Genomic DNA, 21,494 nt, shown 5'->3' with positions numbered 1-21,494 from the left:
GTTATTCCATCTGCTGTTCTTTCTTATGCTTAATATTCTTGGTAATACTTATTAGTCTAGCTATCATTCACCAAGTTTCGATATACTGTTATGAGAAATATGTCCCTCTTTATTCGTCTTTGTCAATCAATAATATAATTTGGTATGTCGCGATCATGTCTCTACTGTTTTATCTCTTGTGAATTATGGACCATAACTTTCCTTCCAGGTTATATCTTCTGCACAAAGGGCTAGAGGTCAGGGCTTGAGGTCAGGGCTTGAGGTCAGGGCTTGAGGTCAGAGCTTGAGGTCAGGGCTTGAGGTCAGAGCTTGAGGTCAGGGCTTGAGGTCAGGGCTACAGGTCAGAGCTTTAGGTCAGGACTTCAGGTCAGAGCTTGAGATCAGGGCTTCAGGTCAGGATTTGAGATCAGGGCTTGAGGTCAGGGCTTGAGGTCAGGGCTTCTGGTCAGGGCTTCAGGTTAGGACTTGAGGTTAGGGCTTGAGGTCAGGGCTTCTGGTCAGGGCTTGAGGTCAGGGCTTCAGGTCAGGAATTCAGGTCAGGGCTACACGTCAAGGCATGAGGTCAGGGCTACAGGTCAGGGCTACAGGTCAGGGCTACACGTCAAGGCATGAGGTCAGGGCTACAGGTCAGGGCTTCATGCCCACCAATGAGGTGCAGGTCGACACTGTGGGTATGTCCCCCTGGAATCGATTTTAATGGTCAATAAGAAATTCCTACTCATTAACGTATGTTAATTCCCATTAGATTAAAAAGCTTTAGAAAGGACGTGTTGCACCTGTTCATCTCCAGGTGATGCTGCCTTGATCAAGGCCTCAGGTGTTCACCTCCAGGTGATGCTGCCTTGATCAAGGCCTCAGGTGTTCACCTCCAGGTGAGGCTGCCTTGATCAAGGCCTCAGGTGTTCACCTCCTGGTGATGCTTCCTTGATCAAGGCCTCAGGTGTTCACCTCCAGGTGAGGCTGCCTTGATCAAGGCCTCAAGTGTTCACCTCCTGGTGATGCTGCCTTGATCAAGGCCTCAGGTGTTCACCTCCAGGTGAGGCTGCCTTGATCAAAGCCTCAGGTGTTCACCTCCAGGTGAGGCTGCCTTGATCAAGGCCTCAGGTGTTCACCTCCAGGTGATGCTGCCTTGATCAAGGCCTCAGGTGTTCACCTCCAGGTGAGGCTGCCTTGATCAAGGCCTCAGGTGTTCACCTCCAGGTGAGGCTGCCTTGATCAATCCAACCAACAATCAAGGTTATGATTGTGATTGAAATCATTCCCCCAAAGAAATATATTAACTAAAACAATGAGATTTCACAATGTTTGCAAACAAACAAACACAAAAAACAGAACCAAAGCCTAAAGGAGCCAAGCTAAACCAGAACCAAACTCTAACCTAACCTAACTAAAACACAACGAAAGCCTAACCTAGACGAGTCAAAACCTAACCTAACTTACCCTAATCAACCCCTAACGTGGCGTAACCAATCCCTAACGTGGCATAACCAACGCCTAATGTGGCGTAACCAACCCCTAACGTGGCGTAACCAACGCCTAACGTGGCGTAACCAACCCCTAACGTGGCGTAACCAACGCCTAACGTGGCATAACCAACGCCTAACGTGGCATAACCAACGCCTAACGTGATGTAACCAACCCCTAACGTGGCGTAACCAATGCCTATTGTGGCGTAACCAACCCCTAACGTGGCATAACCAACACCTAACGTGACGTAACCAACGCCTAACGTGGCGTAACCAACGCCTAACGTGGCATAACCAACGCCTAACGTGGCATAACCAACACCTAACGTGGCATAGCCAACTCATAACGTGGCATAACCAATGCCTAACGTGTCATAACCAACCCCTAACGTGTCATAACAACCCCTAACGTGGCATAACCAACGCCTAACGTGGCATAACCAACACCTAACGTGGCATAACCAACGCCTAACGTGGCATAACCAACGCCTAACGTGGCATAACCAACACCTAACGTGGCATAACCAACGCCTAACGTGGCATAACCAACGCCTAACGTGGCATAACCAACGCCTAACGTGGCATAACCAACGCCTAACGTGGCATAACCAACGCCTAACGTGGCATAACCAACGCCTAACGTGGCATAACCAACGCCTAACGTGGCATAACCAACGCCTAACGTGGCATAACCAACGCCTAACGTGGCATAACCAACACCTAACGTGGCATAACCAACGCCTAACGTGGCATAACCAACGCCTAACGTGGCATAACCAACGCCTAACGTGGCATAACCAACGCCTAACGTGGCATAACCAACGCCTAACGTGGCATAAACAACGCCTAACGCGGCATAACCAACGAAAACATTATGTTAGTCCCAAAACAGTTTATATTTTGTTTTATCTTCAAAATAATAAACTTTTTAAAATAATAATCCAATTTTTTTGGTTTACATTTTGTAAGTTAAATTTGGTATTAAATTGTTTAGTTAACAAAATGTTGTTCTCAGTATGAAGGGGGTTCCTCACATATGTGCCCAGTTACATATACCTTCACCAACCATGGGTTAATACACGAGAACCAACAGAGAATAGATCCAGAACCATCAACTGAAAATGGAATGAGACCCATCAACAGAAAACGAATTGGACCCATCAACAGAAAATGGGATACGACCCATCAACAAAAAATGGAATTGGACCCATCAACAGAAAATGGAATAGGACCCATCAACAGAAAATATAACTAGAACATTCAACAGAAAATGAAAAATCAATAGAAAATGGTACCAGTACCATCAATAAAAATTGGTACCAGAACCATCAACAGAAATTGGTACCAGAATCATCAATAGAAAATGGTAACAGAACCATCAACAGGGCACAGAACAAGTCCAACAGAACCATCAACAGAAAATGGTACTAGAATCAACTTAAACCATCAACAGAAAACGAGAAGAGAAAACGTGAATCCATCCCACAACATAAACTAAAATAAATGCAGATGAAAATCCCCTTCAGAAATCCCCACTTGAAATAACGTATCCAGGGATTACAAAACGGTTTTAATTAGGATTTAAATGGGATTAAAGAAGAGGAGAGAATAATTAATAGGATTTACCTCACGCCGTGTCTCTTTTGGCTCTAAATGTTTAAGAAATGTTTAGTATTGATAAAATATTTGGAAATAATGTTGGTTCTTACAAACATTTAGGGATTAATGGATATTCCCTGACAATACAAATTCTGGGATATGATCAAGTCCAAGAATTTATGCAAATGGCTGAAACATTGAACTTTAAAAAAATTTGGAAATGTTAATATTCCGGAAAATCCGGAAAACTATTTTTGTTTACTTATGTTTCAAAGGCAAACTAACCTAACCTAACCTCCCTAGGCCTAACACTCACTGAGTCCTAATATAGTACATATGTGTACTATACTAGGCCTTGGAATATTGAAGTTTGCTTCTATAACTACATCTCTTCGGAGTCTACAAAATGAATAGTACAAAATTTGACTGTCTAATTCGCTTAGTACGTCAATCATTGTAATAAGATGGACATAGGTACAAAAGTACTATCTAAAGAGGAGGATGGGGTTAGTATATTTGTAGGTGTTTGATCAATGCTCCTTGGCACTGATCAATCACCGATGAATATTAATCCCAGGGATGTTTTAGTGTCCTATATGCATGACACAACAGTTGGCTGACTCCAAGATAGCTATTTCCTCAACCTGTCCTCTTAAAAAGAACGTCGCTTTTAGCCGTTTGCCCGTATGGCCGAATTTGGACGTAATTTGAAAATGAAAATAAATTTGGGATTTTTTTTTCAACAACAGTAAGTTAAGGGTCCTCTGATAGGTTAGGTGGGCAGGAAATTCTCATAAAGTTTCAAAACGTTATGAAAAACGTGAATTTAAAGTGTCCTCTTATAACCTCTGCGCGTACGCCGGACGACTTAAACAGAAAACGGAACAGAACGTCACTTTTGTGAGTCGATTTCATTTCAAATTACGTCCAAATTTAGCCATATCGCGCATACCAGCCAAAAGTGACGTTAATTTTAAGAGGACGGGTTGATTTCCTGACCTGGGGGATATGAGGACAAGGAGCTGGGATAGGAGGACAAGGTGCTGGGATATGAGGACAAGGTGCTGGGACATGAGGACAAGGAGCTGGGATATGAGGACAAGATGCTGGGATATGAGGATAAGGAGCTAGGATTTGAGGACAAGGAGCTGGGATATGAGGACAAGGAGCTGGGATATGAGGACAAGATGCTGGGATATGAGGACAATGAGCTAGGATTTGAGGACAAGGAGGTGGGATATGAGGACAAGGTGCTGGGACATGAGGACAAGGAGCTGGGATATGAGAACAAGGTGCAGGGATATGAGGACAAGGAGCTGGGATATGAGGACAAGAAGCTTGGATATGAGGACAATGAGCTAGGATTTGAGGACAAGGAGCTGGGATGTGAGGACAAGGAGCTGGGATATGAGGACAAGGAGCTGGGATATGAGGACAAGGAGCTGGGATATGAGAATAAGGAGCTGGGATATGAGGACAAAGTGCTGGGATATGACGACAAGGAGCTGGGATATGAGGACAAGGAGCTGGGATATGAGAATAAGGAGCTGGGATATGAGGACAAAGTGCTGGGATATGACGACAAGGAGCTGGGATATGAGGAAAGGAGCTGGGATATGAGGACAAGGAGCTGGGATATGAGGACAAGGAGCTGGGATATGAGGACAAGGAGCTAGGATTTGAGGACAAGGAGCTGGGATATGAGGAAAAGGAGCTGGGATTTGAGGACAATGTGCTGGGATATGAGGACAAGGAGATAAGATTTGAGGACAAGGAGCTGGTATATAAGGACAAGGAGCTGGGATATGAGGACAAGGTGCTGGAATATGAGGACAATGAGCTGGGATATGAGGACAAGGAGCTGAGATATGAGGACAAGGAGCTAGGATTTGACAAGGAGCTGGGAGATGAGGACAAGAAGTTGGGATATGAGGACAAGAAGCTGGGATATGAGGACAAGGAGGAGTGATATGAGGACAACGAGCTGGGATATGACGACAAGGAGTAGGGATATGAGAACAAGGAGCTGAGATAAGAGGACAAGGAGCTGGGATATGAGGACAAGGAGTTCTTATATGAGAACAAGGATCTGGGATATGAGGACAAGGAGCTGGGATATGAGGACAAGGAGCTGGGATATGAGGACAAGGAGTAGGGATATGAGAACAAGGAGCTGGGATATGAGGACAAGGAGCTGGGATATGAGGACAAGGAGTTCTTATATGAGAACAAGGAGCTGAGATATGAGAACAAGGAGCTGGGATATGAGGACAAGGAGTTCTTATATGAGAACAAGGAGCTGGGATATGAGGACAAGGAGCTGGAATATGAGGACAAGAAGTTCTTATATGAGAACAAGGAGCTGGGATATGAGGACAAGGAGCTGGGATATGAGGACAAGGAGCTGGGATATGAGGACAAGGAGTAGGGATATGAGAACAAGGAGTAAGGATATGAGAACAAGGAGCTGGGATATGAGGACAAGGAGCTGGGATATGAGGACAAGGAGTAGGGATATGAGAACAAGGAGCTGAGATATGAGGACAAGGAGCTGGGATATGAGGACAAGGAGCTGGGATATGAGGACAAGGAGTAGGGATATGAGAACAAGGAGTAAGGATATGAGAACAAGGAGCTGAGATATGAGAACAAGGAGCTGGGATATGAGGACAAGGAGCTGGGATACGAGGACAAGGAGCTGGGATATGAGGACAAGGAGCTGGGATATGAGGACAAGGAGCTGGGATATGAGGACAATGAGCTGGGATATGAGGACAAGGAGCTAGAGCTGGCTGATCAATCATACCCAACTACTTTGGGGGTGGACGGTAGAGCTATTGTCTCGCTTCATGCAGGTCGGCGTTCAATCCCCGACCGTCCAAGTGGTTGGGCACCATTCCTTCCCCCGTCCCATCCCAAACCCTTATCCTGACCCCTTCCCCCTGACACACTTGCCAGCGGCCTGGTTGACCGTGGTCATGCAACTCTTCCAACTGTTGCAATTCTGTAGGATTTTGTTGAGCTCTTCACAGTGTTCTCTTTCTCTCCCAGTCTTTGTGTTCAGCAGACTGTAAATTGTTCAGCAGACTGTAAACTGTTCAGCAGACTGTAAATTGTTCAGCAGACTGTAAATTGTTCAGAAGACTGTAAATTGTTCAGCAGACTGTAAATTATTCAGCAGATAAAATCAAAAGCAAATCCGAAAGTTAATTGATAATTCGATTGTAAACAGCTGGTTAGCTCGTAAATGGCTGATCAGGTTACAAATAAATGCTAAGATTGTAAAAAACTGATCAGATTGTGAAAAGTTGATAAGATCGTAATTAGATTGTAAATATTATATTGCGAATTGTTCTATCTGTTAGCGTGAGTGACTTCGCTATACAGTGACGATAATGAATTAGTTATTTAAACGATAAAAAGCAATATAGAAATGAAACGATGCGTTTCTTTAGCGAAACGATAACAAATTTAGTTTTTCAATTAACTGAAAATGTTTCCGTTTCTCTCAGATATCATCACAGTTGGCAGGATAACCAATATATGAAGTATATTTCAACTTTAAACTGGGCGTTTGCGGGGTATATTTCAACTTTAAACTGGACGTTTGCGGGGTATATTTCAACTTTAAACTGGACGTTTGCGGGGTATATTTCAACTTTAAACTGGACGTTTGCGGGGTATATTTCAACTTTAAACTGGACGTTTGCGGGGTATATTTCAACTTTAAACTGGACGTTTGCGGGGTATATTTCAACTTTAAACTGGACGTTTGCGGGGTATATTTCAACTTTAAACTGGACGTTTGTGGGGTATATTTCAACTTTAAACTGGACGTTTGCGGGGTATATTTCAACTTTAAACTGGACGTTTGCGGGGTATATTTCAACTTTAAACTGGACGTTTGCGGGGTATATTTCAACTTTAAGCTGAGCGTTTGTGGCGTCAACTGTACTGTACTGTCGACCTCAACTCAAGTTTCATCTCTGCTACTGACTGTCAACCATCAACTCCGTAATAGCTGAGTGGACACATAATTCAGACACCCGACAATTCGCTGTATATAAGTCACCATTCAACCCTAGGAAGTTTGAAAGCCTTGATTGAATAACGTGATTGATTGCGAGTGCTGTGAGGGGCAGGGAGTGTCCCTGCTGGTGGGGGCTGGTGGAGGGTACATGAGTGACGGAGTTACTCATGTATGTGTGCTGTGAGGGGCAGGGAGTGTCCCTGCTGGTGGGGGCTGGTGGAGGGTACATGAGTGACGGAGTTACTCATGTATGTGTGCTGTGAGGGGCAGGGAGTGTCCCTGCTGGTGGGGGCTGGTGGAGGGTACATGAGTGACGGAGTTACTCATGTATGTGTGCTGTGAGGGGCAGGGAGTGTCCCTGCTGGTTGGGGCTGGTGGAGGGTACATGAGTGACGGAGTTACTCATGTATGTGTGCTGTGAGGGGCAGGGAGTGTCCCTGCTGGTGGGAGCTGGTGGAGGGTACATGAGTGACGGAGTTACTCATGTATGTGTGCTGTGAGGGGTAGGGAGTGTCCCTGCTGGTGGGGGCTGGTGGAGGGTACTTGAGTGACGGAGTTACTCATGTATGGTGTGCTGTGAGGGGCAGGGAGTGTCCCAGCTGGTGGGGGCTGGTGGAGGGTACTTGAGTGACGGAGTTACTCATGTATGGTGTGCTGTGAGGGGCAGGGAGTGTCCCAGCTGGTGGGGGCTGGTGGAGGGTACATGAGTGACGGAGTTACTCATGTATGGTGTGCTGTGAGGGGCAGGGAGTGTCCCAGCTGGTGGGGGCTGGTGGAGGGTACATGAGTGACGGAGTTACTCATGTATGTGTGCTGTGAGGGGCAGGGAGTGTCCCTGCTGGTGGGGGCTGGTGGAGGGTACTTGAGTGACGGAGTTACTCATGTATGCAAATTAGCTGTCTGGGAGAGTGGTTCCTGTGTTTGGTTTGTGTAGAGGGAGGAGGAGAGAGGCGGAGAGTGGGGAAGGAGGGAGAGAGAGAGAGAGGAGAACAATTTTGCTCCTCTTAATTATTCTTTTCTTTTTACTGATTCCCTTCTCTTGCTCCTCCCTCCCCCCCCCCTCCCCCCCCTCCCTCCCCCCTCCCCCCTCCCGCCCCCCCTCCCTCCCCCCCCCCCAAGACAGTCTTGGGGACAGTGTTATCAATGAAATATTCAGGACCAGTGTCAGAGCTGAGGACAAATTGGACACATCAATCGAACCTCTGTCTTGCTCCCTGTATTGCTCAGGCCATCTCTTGCTTCCTCTCGCAGGCCTTATCTATTTCTGGACTCATATGTGCTTCATATATGTATTTCTGGACACATATGTGCTTCATATATGTATTTCTGGACACATATGTGCTTCATATATGTATTTCTCGACACATGTGTGCTTCATATATGTATTTCTCGACACATGTGTGCTTCATATATTTATTTCTCGACACATGTGTGCTTCATATATTTATTTCTGGACACACGTGTGCTTCACATACGACAGAAAGGGTTAGAAGATGGATTCTAGCATGAATTAGCTTGACCAGCAGTACTGTGAGGTTCCGCAGTCACTATCAACTGGACCAGCAGTACTGTGAGGTTGCACAGTACTGTGTTGATCGAGGGGGGGGGGATAGTTAGGTGTAGATTAATATATTATGACTGTTGATAGTTGAATGATAATGCCATGTAATTCCTAGCTAATTTCTAATCTTCTCTGAGCATTGTGTTTGTTGATTATTACAGAGTTGTAATGACGTGTGTGGATATGATCCGGGTGTGTGTTGAGGCTGTGTCCCATGGTGAGGCCTTGTTTGTCACGCCGCTTGAGATATGTGTAGTCGTCTTGTCTATATATTGAGATCGTTGGGGGTGACAGTGCACCAAGTGAACTGGGGCTGTCAACGGGCTTTGTTTTGGTGTCAAGGGAAGTTCTTCTTGAGCAAGTTGTGTCTGTAAGAGTCATTTTGCTGTCAATTGTGTCCTGTTGGGCGCTTTTGCCCAATTATTTCTCTGATCGGTAGATTGAGAAAAGAGTCCTGAATTCCGATGATCTGTTGAGTCCTGATGTCGAGCTTCAAGGATAACACGTTATCATATTAGTGCATGACGTCAGTATGGCGTTGTTATGGTGGTGGCTCTTGCTTGTTAATGCCTAAATGTTGTCGCTGGAGGTGGCTCCAACAACTTCTTCTTTCAGTACATTATACTTGTCGTCTCAGCGTACAGGGAGTCCAACCACTTGGGCCGGACGGTAGAGGGACGGTCTCGCTTCATGCAGGTCGGCGTTCAATCCCCGACCGTCCAAGTGGTTGGGCACCATTCCTTCCCCCCGTCCCATCTGAAATCCTTATCCTGACCCTTTCCCAATGTTCTATAGTCTTAATGGCTTGACACTTTCCCACTGATAGTTCAAATTCCCCTTCCCTTCCCCGTATAGGGAAAGAGTTTGTCATTCCATTTCTTCGACATGTTTCCAGCTTCTACTTGTTTCCTCTTGTCCTACGTTGTTTCAATTTAAAAAAGGTTCTCATTTTCTACCTTGTCTATACCCCGCAGTATTTTGTATGTCGTGATCATATCCCTCTGTTTCTTCTCGCCTCTTCTCGAACTAAACTTCATAACTTTATCCTCTAATAATGTCACTAGTCTTCTTGCACTCACATCTACACTTCTTCAGTTATGTCTTTATGCTTCACAAGGTGCGGATTGTATGCTGGTGCTGCATACTGCTATGACTGTCACTCTACAGTTGTGTAGAGTGCCACTCTACAGTTGTGTAGAGTGCCACTCTACAGTTGTGTAGAGTGCCACTCTACAGTTGTGTAGAGTGCCACTCTACAGTTGTGTAGAGTGCCATGATAGAGTCATTACTGATGCTTGTAGTGCCATGATAGAGACATTACTGATGCTTGTAGTGCCATGATAGAGTCATTACTGATGCTTGTAGTGCCATGATAGAGTCATTACTGATGCTTGTAGTGCCATGATAGAGTCATTACTGATGCTTGTAGTGCCATGATAGAGTCATTACTGATGCTTGTAGTGCCATGATAGAGTCATTACTGATGCTTGTAGTGCCACGATAGAGTCATTACTGATGCTTGTAGTGCCACGATAGAGTCATTACTGATGCTTGTAGTGCCATGATAGAGTCATTACTGATGCTTGTAGTGCCATGATAGAGTCATTACTGATGCTTGTAGTGCCATGATAGAGTCATTACTGATGCTTGTAGTGCCATGATAGAGTCATTACTGATGCTTGTAGTGCCATGATAGAGTCATTACTGATGCTTGTAGTGCCATGATAGAGTCATTACTGATGCTTGTAGTGCCATGATAGCGTCATTACTGATGCTTGTAGTGCCATGATAGAGTCATTACTGATGCTTGTAGTGCCATGATAGAGTCATTACTGATGCTTGTAGTGCCATGATAGAGTCATTACTGATGCTTGTAGTGCCATGATAGAGTCATTACTGATGCTTGTAGTGCCATGATAGAGTCATTACTGATGCTTGTAGTGCCATGATAGAGTCATTACTGATGCTTGTAGTGCCATGATAGAGTCATTACTGATGCTTGTAGTGCCATGATAGAGACATTACTGATGCTTGTAGTGCCATGATAGAGTCATTACTGATGCTTGTAGAGGGCTTAAAGCATCTCCTGTCCTCCCGTCCCTGTGAACAGCTGGAGTTGATGATGATAGTGATCTCTTTATCTGTAATTGCTGTAATTATCTTCCCCATGACGTGTACAGATGCCTTATCTCTCGCTTTCACAGCGTTATTACCTTACACTTGTTGGGGTTGAATTCCACCAACCATTTATTGCTCACCACTTTTGGAGTTTGGGTATGTTTTTTCTCCTGTAGCGTTCTGCAGTTTTCCTCTGTTTTTACATTAGTCAATAGTTTAGCGTTGTCTGTTGGAACTGACCTGCAGGAGCCCGTTACCTCGGGAAGGTCGTCGACTTTTATATATTGCCTGAGACTCTTGCTTTCCCTTCCATTAGGTATTCCATGACCTAAAGATAACTAAGATAACCAACATAAGTCCAAGTGGTAACTAAGGTAAGTCCAAGATGCAATCATGATAAGTCCAAGGAGTGCAGCAGGTGAGTACAAGATATAAGGCAGGTGAGTGTAAGATATAAGGCAGGTGAGTGTAAGATATAAGGCAGGTGAGTGTAAGATATAAGGCAGGTGAGTGCAGGATATAAGGCAGGTGAGTGTAAGATATAAGGCAGGTGAGTGTAAGATATAAGGCAGGTGAGTGCAGGATATAAGGCAGGTGAGTGTAAGATATAAGGCAGGTGAGTGCAGGATATAAGGCAGGTGAGTGTAAGATATAAGGCAGGTGAGTGTAAGATATAAGGCAGGTGAGTGCAGGATATAAGGCAGGTGAGTGTAAGATATAAGGCAGGTGAGTGCAGGATATAAGGCAGGTGAGTGTAAGATATAAGGCAGGTGAGTGTAAGATATAAGGCAGGTGAGTGTAAGATATAAGGCAGGTGAGTGTAAGATATAAGGCAGGTGAGTGTAAGATATAAGGCAGGTGAGTGTAAGATATAAGGCAGGTGAGTGCAGGATATAAGGCAGGTGAGTGTAAGATATAAGGCAGGTGAGTGTAAGATATAAGGCAGGTGAGTATAAGATATAAGGCAGGTGAGTGCAGGATATAAGGCAGGTGAGTGCAGGATATAAGGCAGGTGAGTGCAGGATATAAGGCAGGTGAGTGCAGGATATAAGGCAGGTGAGTGCAGGATATAAGGCAGGTGAGTGTAAGATATAAGGCAGGTGAGTGCAGGATATAAGGCAGGTGAGTGCAGGATATAAGGCAGGTGAGTGCAGGATATAAGGCAGGTGACTGTAAGATATAAGGCAGGTGAGTGCAGGATATAAGGCAGGTGAGTGCAGGATATAAGGCAGGTGAGTGTAAGATATAAGGCAGGTGAGTGCAGGATATAAGGCAGGTGAGTGCAGGATATAAGGCAGGTGACTGTAAGATATAAGGCAGGTGAGTGTAAGATATAAGGCAGGTGAGTGTAAGATATAAGGCAGGTGAGTGTAAGATATAAGGCAGGTGAGTGCAGGATATAAGGCAGGTGACTGTAAGATATAAGGCAGGTGAGTGTAAGATATAAGGCAGGTGAGTGTAAGATATAAGGCAGGTGAGTGCAGGATATAAGGCAGGTGAGTGTAAGATATAAGGCAGGTGAGTGTAAGATATAAGGCAGGTGACTGTAAGATATAAGGCAGGTGAGTGTAAGATATAAGGCAGGTGAGTGTAAGATATAAGGCAGGTGAGTGCAGGATATAAGGCAGGTGAGTGTAAGATATAAGGCAGGTGAGTGTAAGATATAAGGCAGGTGAGTGTAAGATATAAGGCAGGTGAGTGCAGGATATAAGGCAGGTGAGTGTAAGATATAAGGCAGGTGAGTGTAAGATATAAGGCAGGTGAGTATAAGATATAAGGCAGGTGAGTGCAGGATATAAGGCAGGTGAGTGTAAGATATAAGGCAGGTGAGTGTAAGATATAAGGCAGGTGAGTATAAGATATAAGGCAGGTGAGTGCAGGATATAAGGCAGGTGAGTGCAGGATATAAGGCAGGTGAGTATAAGATATAAGGCAGGTGAGTATAAGATATAAGGCAGGTGAGTGCAGGATATAAGGCAGGTGAGTGCAGGATATAAGGCAGGTGAGTGCAGGATATAAGGCAGGTGAGTGCAGGATATAAGGCAGGTGAGTGTAAGATATAAGGCAGGTGAGTGTAAGATATAAGGCAGGTGAGTGCAGGATATAAGGCAGGTGAGTGCAGGATATAAGGCAGGTGAGTGCAGGATATAAGGCAGGTGAGTGCAGGATATAAGGCAGGTGAGTGCAGGATATAAGGCAGGTGAGTGTAAGATATAAGGCAGGTGAGTGTAAGATATAAGGCAGGTGAGTGCAGGATATAAGGCAGGTGAGTGCAGGATATAAGGCAGGTGAGTGCAGGATATAAGGCAGGTGAGTATAAGATATAAGGCAGGTGAGTATAAGATATAAGGCAGGTGAGTATAAGATATAAGGCAGGTGAGTATAAGATATAAGGCAGGTGAGTGCAGGATATAAGGCAGGTGAGTGTAAGATATAAGGCAGGTGAGTGTAAGATATAAGGCAGGTGAGTATAAGATATAAGGCAGGTGAGTGCAGGATATAAGGCAGGTGAGTGCAGGATATAAGGCAGGTGAGTGCAGGATATAAGGCAGGTGAGTATAAGATATAAGGCAGGTGAGTATAAGATATAAGGCAGGTGAGTATAAGATATAAGGCAGGTGAGTATAAGATATAAGGCAGGTGAGTATAAGATATAAGGCAGGTGAGTGCAGGATATAAGGCAGGTGAGTGCAGGATATAAGCCAGGTGAGTATAAGATATAAGGCAGGTGAAGGTGGCGGTGTCTCTGGGGTTCTCTATGCTCCCCCTTCATCAATTTTCTCTGTTCCTTCCGTTATCCGCCATAATCTCCCACTTTCGTATTGTCTCTTTCTTTGTCCATCTCTTTTTTTTTACCTTTTATGTACCTTTGTTTCCCCTCCAACTATGGCCTTCTCTAACTCTCTGTCTGTCTATCTGTGTGTCTGCTTCTATGTCTGCTTAGTCTGTTTCTGTGTCTGTCTGCCTAGTCTGTCTGGCGAGGCTGTCTGGTTAGTCTGCCTCTTTATTTATTTTGTTTTTAACTAAGACTAGGGTGAAACTGCAAGCAAGAGCTGTTATGCTTAATATGTTGGATGCATTTATTACTTCCCTCGACGTAGACGGATAAATCAGGAGCTGGATGACTGTCCCGACCTATCAATTCACAAAAATAATTCATCCATCCAAATATTAACGGATCAATGTACTGGATGAGCAAGTGAAGAGCTGAGATGAGTATAGATGGATGAGGAAGGTGGATGGAGTAATGAGAGGGTGAAGAGAAGTGGATGATTCACGTGGATGAATGAGGCTTTGATGATTGAATTGGACGCCAACAAGCTCGTTCTTGGAGTTCCCTTAAGAACGCGTCTATGTGTGTGCTGCTTGCATGGAGGTTGAGCTTCGGCTCCCGGGGCCCCGCATGAGCGAGTAACAGGTTAGAGACACTTTTTTTTTACCCGTATGTACACATCACCAGATGTAACCCGGATGCTCTTGGTACAATAGCTTCGTATAGAGTATAAAAACAGTTCCAATACAGTAACTTGTTTGGTGATTGATGGCGTCTTGCAGTACCAATTGGTAGTTAAGCACCTCGACAACTACCTCACCTTGTTGTAATGATTGTTTACGTCGAACGTACACATGGGGACTGTTGCAGGGGAACAATTGCCAGGTTTTCGGAAATTGCTTTCGTAGAGAACTCTTAATTACCATTTTACCACCAGCAATCAGACGAACGTAATCACCATCATTCCAAACACACACTAGTCAGACCAGAGCCTAATTGGCCTCCAGACCATCATAGACAATAGACCTATGAAGCCTCATAGAGGCACTTATAGAAAAAGAAGTTAGAAAATCTAATTGTAATAATGGATATAAACTAGGAACTAATCAATTATTTTAGGAGAAAGTTGGCAAAGAAATGGTAAGATACAATAGTTTGCTTGATCACCAGCCACACAAGCCTTCCTCTAGCGGTCACACTGGAAAGGTAATTTCACTCTTTCCAAAGTGGTTTCAAAACCTCTTCAACTGTCCATGGTGTTCAAGCCAGCAGTTTATTTCCCTCTTCTCTCCCTCCCAGAGGTTTCTAAACACCTTCAAGAGTACAAACTCTATTCCAAAGTGATCCAAACCTTCAACCACAGAACTCTACCACTTCTACTCTTCTCCCGATATATCCATACCCCCCCCCCCTCCTGCCCTAGCAGAGTCCAACTCCTCCCGCCAAAGGATCCGGAACTACTATCACAATACAAACTTTCCTCTCACAAAATCTTTACTCTTCAGCCAAAGGATTCAAACCTTACACCAGAGTTCAAACTTTCCATCCGAGGAGTCCTGAACCCTCCCCTTCCGCCCCCCCCCCCCCAACAAAAGTCCGAACTTTCTTTCCAAAGGTTCCAAAACTCTTACCAAAGTGTTCACACACAAACACACACACACACACACACACACACACACACACACACACACACACACACACACACACACACACACACACACACACACACACACACACACACACGCACACTGCTCAACCTAAATTGCTGCACAGCCAAATCAGGAGAAAAACACCAGTAAAAGGACAGGTAATGAAACTGAGGATAGGGGCAGACGGATTCACTACAAACGACAAGGAAGTGTGCAAGGATCTGAATAACAAATTCCAGGAAGTCTTCACATTAGAGCAAAGAGAAGGTCCAGAGATAAGAGAGGGAATAATTAACCAGGCACCAATAGAAGAGTTTGGGATTACCAGTAGGGGATGTAAAGAAGCTTTTGCTAGAGTTGGATGTAACAAAGGCTATGGGATGGAATCTCCCCTTGGATATTAAAGGAAGGAACAGAAGCACTGTGCCTGTCACTCTCCATAATGCATAACAAATCACTGGTAACAGGAAAACTGCAAAAAAATTTAAAGACGGTTAATGTAGTCCCGATATACAAGAAGGGAGATAGACAGGAGGCACTGAACTACAGGCCAGTGTCCATAACCTGCATACCATGCAAGCTGATGGAGAAGATTGTACGAAGAAAGCTAGTGGAACATCTGGAGCGAAAGAACTTTCTAACACGGCATCAACATGGGTTCAGGGATGGCAGGTCCTGCCTCACAGGGTTAATTGAATTCTACGACCAGGCAACAAAAATCAGAGAAGAATGAATGGGGGTGTATACCCCTCTCATTCATACAGAGAGGGGTGGGTACACTGCATATTTTTGGGTTGCCAGAAAGCCTTTGACACAGTACCACACAAGAGACTAGTGCAAAACCAAGAGATGCAGGCAGGAGTGAATGGGAAGGTACTCCATTGGATAAAGGAGTACCTAAGCAACAGAAGACAACGAGTCACTGTGAGAGGGAAGGTCTCAGATTGGCAAAGGCGTCACCAGTGGAGTCCCGCAGGGTTCAGTCCTTGGACCTACACTGTTTCTGATATATGTAAATGATCTCCCGGAGGGTATAGAATCGTTCCTCTCATTGTTTGCTGATGATGCAAAAATTATGAGGAGAATTACAACAGAGGATGATAGTAGAAGGCTACAAGATGACCTAGACAGACTGAATGAATGGTCCAACAAATGGCTACTAAAATTCAACCCGAGTAAATGTTAGGTAATGAAACTAGTGGGTGGAAACAGGAGGCCAGACATAGGATACAGAATAGGAGATGAAGTACTTAATGAAACGGACAGAGAGAAAGATCTAGGGGTTTGACATCACACCAAACCTGTCTCCTGAAGCCCACATAAAAAGAATAACGTCTGCGGCATATGCGAGGCTGACTAACATCAGAACAGCGTTCAGGAACCGGTGTAAGGAATCATTCAGAATCTTGTATACCAAATATGTAAGACCAATCCTGGAGTATGCGGCCCCAGCATGGAGCCCGTACCTTGTCAAGCACAAGAAAAAGCTGGAAAAAGTTCAGAGGTATGCCACTAGGCTAGTCCCGGAACTAAGAGGCATGAGTTACGAGGAAAGGCTGCGTGAACTGCACCTCACGACACTGGAAGACAGAAGAGTAAGCGGAGACATGACCACTACCTACAAAATTCTCAAAGGAATTGGTATGGTTGATAAAGATAAACTGTTTAACACGGGTGGTACGCGAACAAGGGGACACAGGTGGAAACTGAGTACCCTTAAATGAGCCAAAGGGACGTTAGAAAGAACTTTTTCAGTGTCAGAGTAGTTAACGGATGGAATGCATTAGACAGTGATGTGGTGGAGGCTGACTCCATACACAGTTTCAAATGTAGATATGATAGAGAAAAAAATGATGATCTTCTTCAATATTTTTTAGTGTAAATTTAAATATATATATATAAAGATCTATGATATAAGATAACTACGGGCTCACCATAGCCCGTGCTACTTGGAACTTTTTGTTCCAACTAGCGAATCTTAAACAACAACAACAGATATAAGATAATGCCTTCATACAAAGTATTTATTTTATTATTTGAGTAAAGTAATATATAGGGGAATCTTTTCGTGTCCCTCCCCCCCCCCCCCAAAAAAAAAACAATTTATTCAATTTTAAAGAATTTAACACCCTTATTTAATTTTAAGAATTTTATCGGATAATACAATTTTTAAAGGATTAGTCTTTTCACGTCCCCCCAGTAAAATAATTTACTAAAACATTGCTAACATAATTTCGGTTTATAGTAGTATCAATTAATTTATCTAAATATATATAATATTATATATTTAGAAATAAATACATCAGGCTACTTCTCTCATTTCCTTAAGATTCTAGCGTCTAAGTTATTCTCTCTTATTTTTGTTTGTCAGGATATAAATATTATAAAAGTCAACTTCGATTGTAATCTTCTAAAGCATAACGAGAGGATTAACGGAAGTCTAAATAATAAGAACTTAACTCAAGAAAAAATGTCTAGAAAAAGTACTCTTTTCTGACGAAGAATACTTATCTTGAGGTTATCTTGAGATGATTTCGGGGCTTTAGTGTCCCCGCGGCCCGGTCCTCGACCAGGCCTCCACCCACAGGAAGCAGCCCGTGACAGCTGACTAACTCCCAGGTACCTATTTACTGCTAGGTAACAGGGGCATTCAGGGTGAAAGAAACTTTGCCCATTTGCTTCTGCCTCGTGCGGGAATCGAACCCGCGCCACAGAATTACGAATCCTGCGCGCTATCCACCAGGCTACGAGGCCCCACTTGTTTCAACTCTTTTCCTATTGGTCGCCTTACACTAATATAGAGAACAATTTAGTATAAGTTTGTTGACCAGACCACACACTAGAAATTGAAGGGACGACGACGTTTCGGTCCGTCCTGGACCATTCTCAAGTCGATTGAGAATGGTCCAGGACGGACCGAAACGTCGTCGTCCCTTCACCTTCTAGTGTGTGGTCTGGTCAACATACGTCAGCCACGTTATTGTGACTCATCGCCTGTATAGTATAAGTTTGTTTTCTACTTATACGATGTTTAATTTTTGTCATGCACATAAGGTAATATATAATGAAGTCCCACTTTTTGCCTCCCCCCACAATATATTTATTTTTAGTTTTTTATTCATCTACTTAAATTAAATTGTACTTTATTTAAAAAAAAATATTATTTATTCGTCTATGGAAAATGTTCCCCCGTCAGTGGCGGGGGGGGGGGGAAGGGGGTGCATTTTTAGAAGAAATTCTTCAACTTTACAGTGAAAATGTAATATGTTAACACCTTAAAAACAAGTTAGAGGTATTATCACCATCATTTAGGCCGAAACTAAACGCAAACCTTCGCTTTTTAATTCCTAATTAAAGCTGATAGAACTGAGACCTTACGAGGGCAAATCATAAATCATGATTGACTACAACTCTACTCACTTCACTCAGGTGTCCCTTTACTTCACTCATAATATAAATCAATAAGTAAAATTAATAAAAATCTTAAACCTGCACATAATCAAGTAAAAATATTGGTTAATTTAATAATATAAGCAAAAGCCATTAAATAAGTAATCTCTACATCAAAAATTACAAAACATTACAGCTACCAAAAAAAGGAGAAACTGGCAGTCGTGGTTTTCCACTTTGTATCAAATCCACATTCAAAAAGAGATCTCTTTTCACGATCCACTACACTCTTCTTAGATAATAATGAAGCCACTAATATTACTAATATTCTTACCGCTAAAGTACATAAAACACTGGGTATTAAAATATAAATGAATTTTTCTAGATTCTAGACCTTTTGGTTGGAAGCCAAATATACATTTTTACTACAAAATTAACCCCCCTCATCAGTAAATTAATACATATAGGAATAATCACAATACATCTACAAAATGTCAATATCAAGCGGCTGCTTCAAATCCAAAATGTTGATAAGAAGAAAAATGACATTTATATAAACGGAATAAACATACCGAAAGAAAAGAAGAACCAATAATAACATGTAAACCATGGAATCCAGTGGCCACCAAAAAAGTTGAACCATAAATAGAATCAGCAATTGAGACAGATGCTTCTACGTATTCAAAAGCTTGTAACACCCGTAAAATATAATCCTAATATTACAGTTAATATTAATCTCTGTAAAGCCTCTTTAAGATTAGAATTCAAAATCACATGATGAGATCACGTTACTGTAGCCCCCGAAGATAATAAAGTAGTAGTATTTAATAAAGAAACTCTCAAAAGGATTAAATGGTTGAATACCTCTAGGAGGCACAAATCTTCCAACTTCTACTACTGAAGATATACTTCTATGAAAAATAAAAAATAAAAAAAGGAGAACAAAAGAGAACTTCTGATTAAATAAACAAAATTATTCGTCAAGGTAATCGTCTTATTACTGCCCCAGTATGTAGCCCTTGCTAAACACCTTCTCTAACTACATCACGTTATCATTGAATTATAGTTAAAATTACACCTTCAAATCTTAAATACAATAAATCCACTCTAAATTGATGAAACCACTTAATTAACCCCGTAGTTAATATTATAGCTCTAATTGAACCAGTTAAAGGTCAAGGTCTTATATCCACTAAATTATAAGTATGGTATCTATCTCTTGACAGTAATTTACTTCCCTAGCATATAAAGTACTTAAAATAACAAACACATAAGATTGAATTACTGCAACAGCAGATTCTAATATTAATAAAAGCACTTATAAATTAACAAGAGTTCAAAGAAAACTTAAAGGTATAGAGGGACCTATACCTCCTAAAACCCTTAATAATAAATGACCAGCAATTATATTAGCAGCTAATCGTACCGCCAGAGTTCCAGGTTGAATAATGTTTCTAATTCTCTCAATTAAAACTATAAAAGGTATCAACACCCCAGGGGCACCCCGGGGTATCAACACCCCAGGGGCACTCCAGGGGTATCACCACCCCAGGGGCACCCCAGGGTATCAACACCCCAGGGGCACCCCAGGGTATCAACACCCCAGGGGCACCCCAGGGTATCAACACCCCAGGGGCACCCCAGGGTATCAACACCCCAGGGGCACCCCAGGGTATCAACACCCCAGGGGTATCAACACCCCAGGGGCACCCCAGGGGCACCCCGGGGTATCAACACCCCAGGGGCACCCCAGGGTATCAACACCCCAGGGGCACCCCAGGGTATCAACACCCCAGGGGCACCTTGAGGCACCAAATGAGCAAATATTTCTTAAGTATAGTTAATCCAACCCAAACTATAAAAGACAATCATAAAGGAAAAGCAAGTGATAATATTATTGCCAAATGTCTTCAACTTGTGAACACATAAGGCAAAAGACCTAAAGAGTTATTAAATACAATTAATGTAAGCAAAGATACAAACAACACATTTAAACCCCTATTTTTTACACCTAAAATTAAACCATTAATACCTAGTTACTTTTAAATTACTTTAAAATTACTTACGGTAAAAATTACTTTAAACTCTCCATACAGTATCTTAGTAAAGTTTAATCATATTATAACTCTACGTGAGGGAGAAACTCAATATATAAACGGTAAAAATCACAAATCCCCAAAATTAGAAACCCAATTTAAAGGAAGAGAAAAGGCTCTTGATGAAGGATCAAAAATTCTAAATAATCTAGCTATCATTTTCAAAGTTTTTCAATTTTCTGATCCCTTTTTTCCTATTAAATCTAACTTAAGATAAATTACTAAAAAAATTTGTACTACCAATATTAAAATTAAACTCAATAAAAATATTACATATAAATTTACGCATATAAAAATATTTATTCAATTACTTAAGTTTGACCAATTTACATTAAACTTATATTAACTAATTTTTATTTCATCTGAAGTAATTTACTATTTTAAGTTTGAAAGCTTACACTTATCTTTAAATTATCAAATGAAGATTTTAAACACGGAACTCAATCCAAAAAACTATTTACATTTACACTTTCTACTACAATAGGTATAAAACCATGATTTTCCCCACAGCAGACTCAGGAATCTGTATACTGGAAGATTGATGGTTAAGAGGTGGGACCAAGAGCCAGAGCTCAACCCCCGCAAGCACAACTAGGTTAGTACACACACACACACACACACACACACACACACACACACACACACACACACACACACACACACACACACACACACACACACACACACACACACATACACACACACACACACACACACACACACACACACACACACACACACACACACACACACACACACACACACTTAGGAGTACCTAAGCAACAGGAGACAACGAGTCTGTGAAAACAATT

General features: G+C 42.7%; 1 long non-coding RNA gene and 1 pseudogene across 1 annotated transcript in view; both read right to left on the bottom strand.

The window, feature by feature from the left end:
- The window catches only part of LOC138352379 (uncharacterized), a 288,630-nt gene that overhangs the window by 140,136 nt on the left and 127,000 nt on the right, over positions 1-21,494 (bottom strand). The window lies entirely within an intron of this gene.
- LOC138352376 (cytochrome c oxidase subunit 3-like) lies at positions 19,033-19,806 on the bottom strand (annotated as a pseudogene).

The sequence above is a fragment of the Procambarus clarkii genome, chromosome 5 (assembly GCF_040958095.1).
Source record: "Procambarus clarkii isolate CNS0578487 chromosome 5, FALCON_Pclarkii_2.0, whole genome shotgun sequence".
Classification (NCBI taxonomy): domain Eukaryota; kingdom Metazoa; phylum Arthropoda; class Malacostraca; order Decapoda; family Cambaridae; genus Procambarus; species Procambarus clarkii.
Note: the sequence above shows the minus strand (reverse complement) of the source record. Positions and strands in the feature narration are given on the sequence as shown.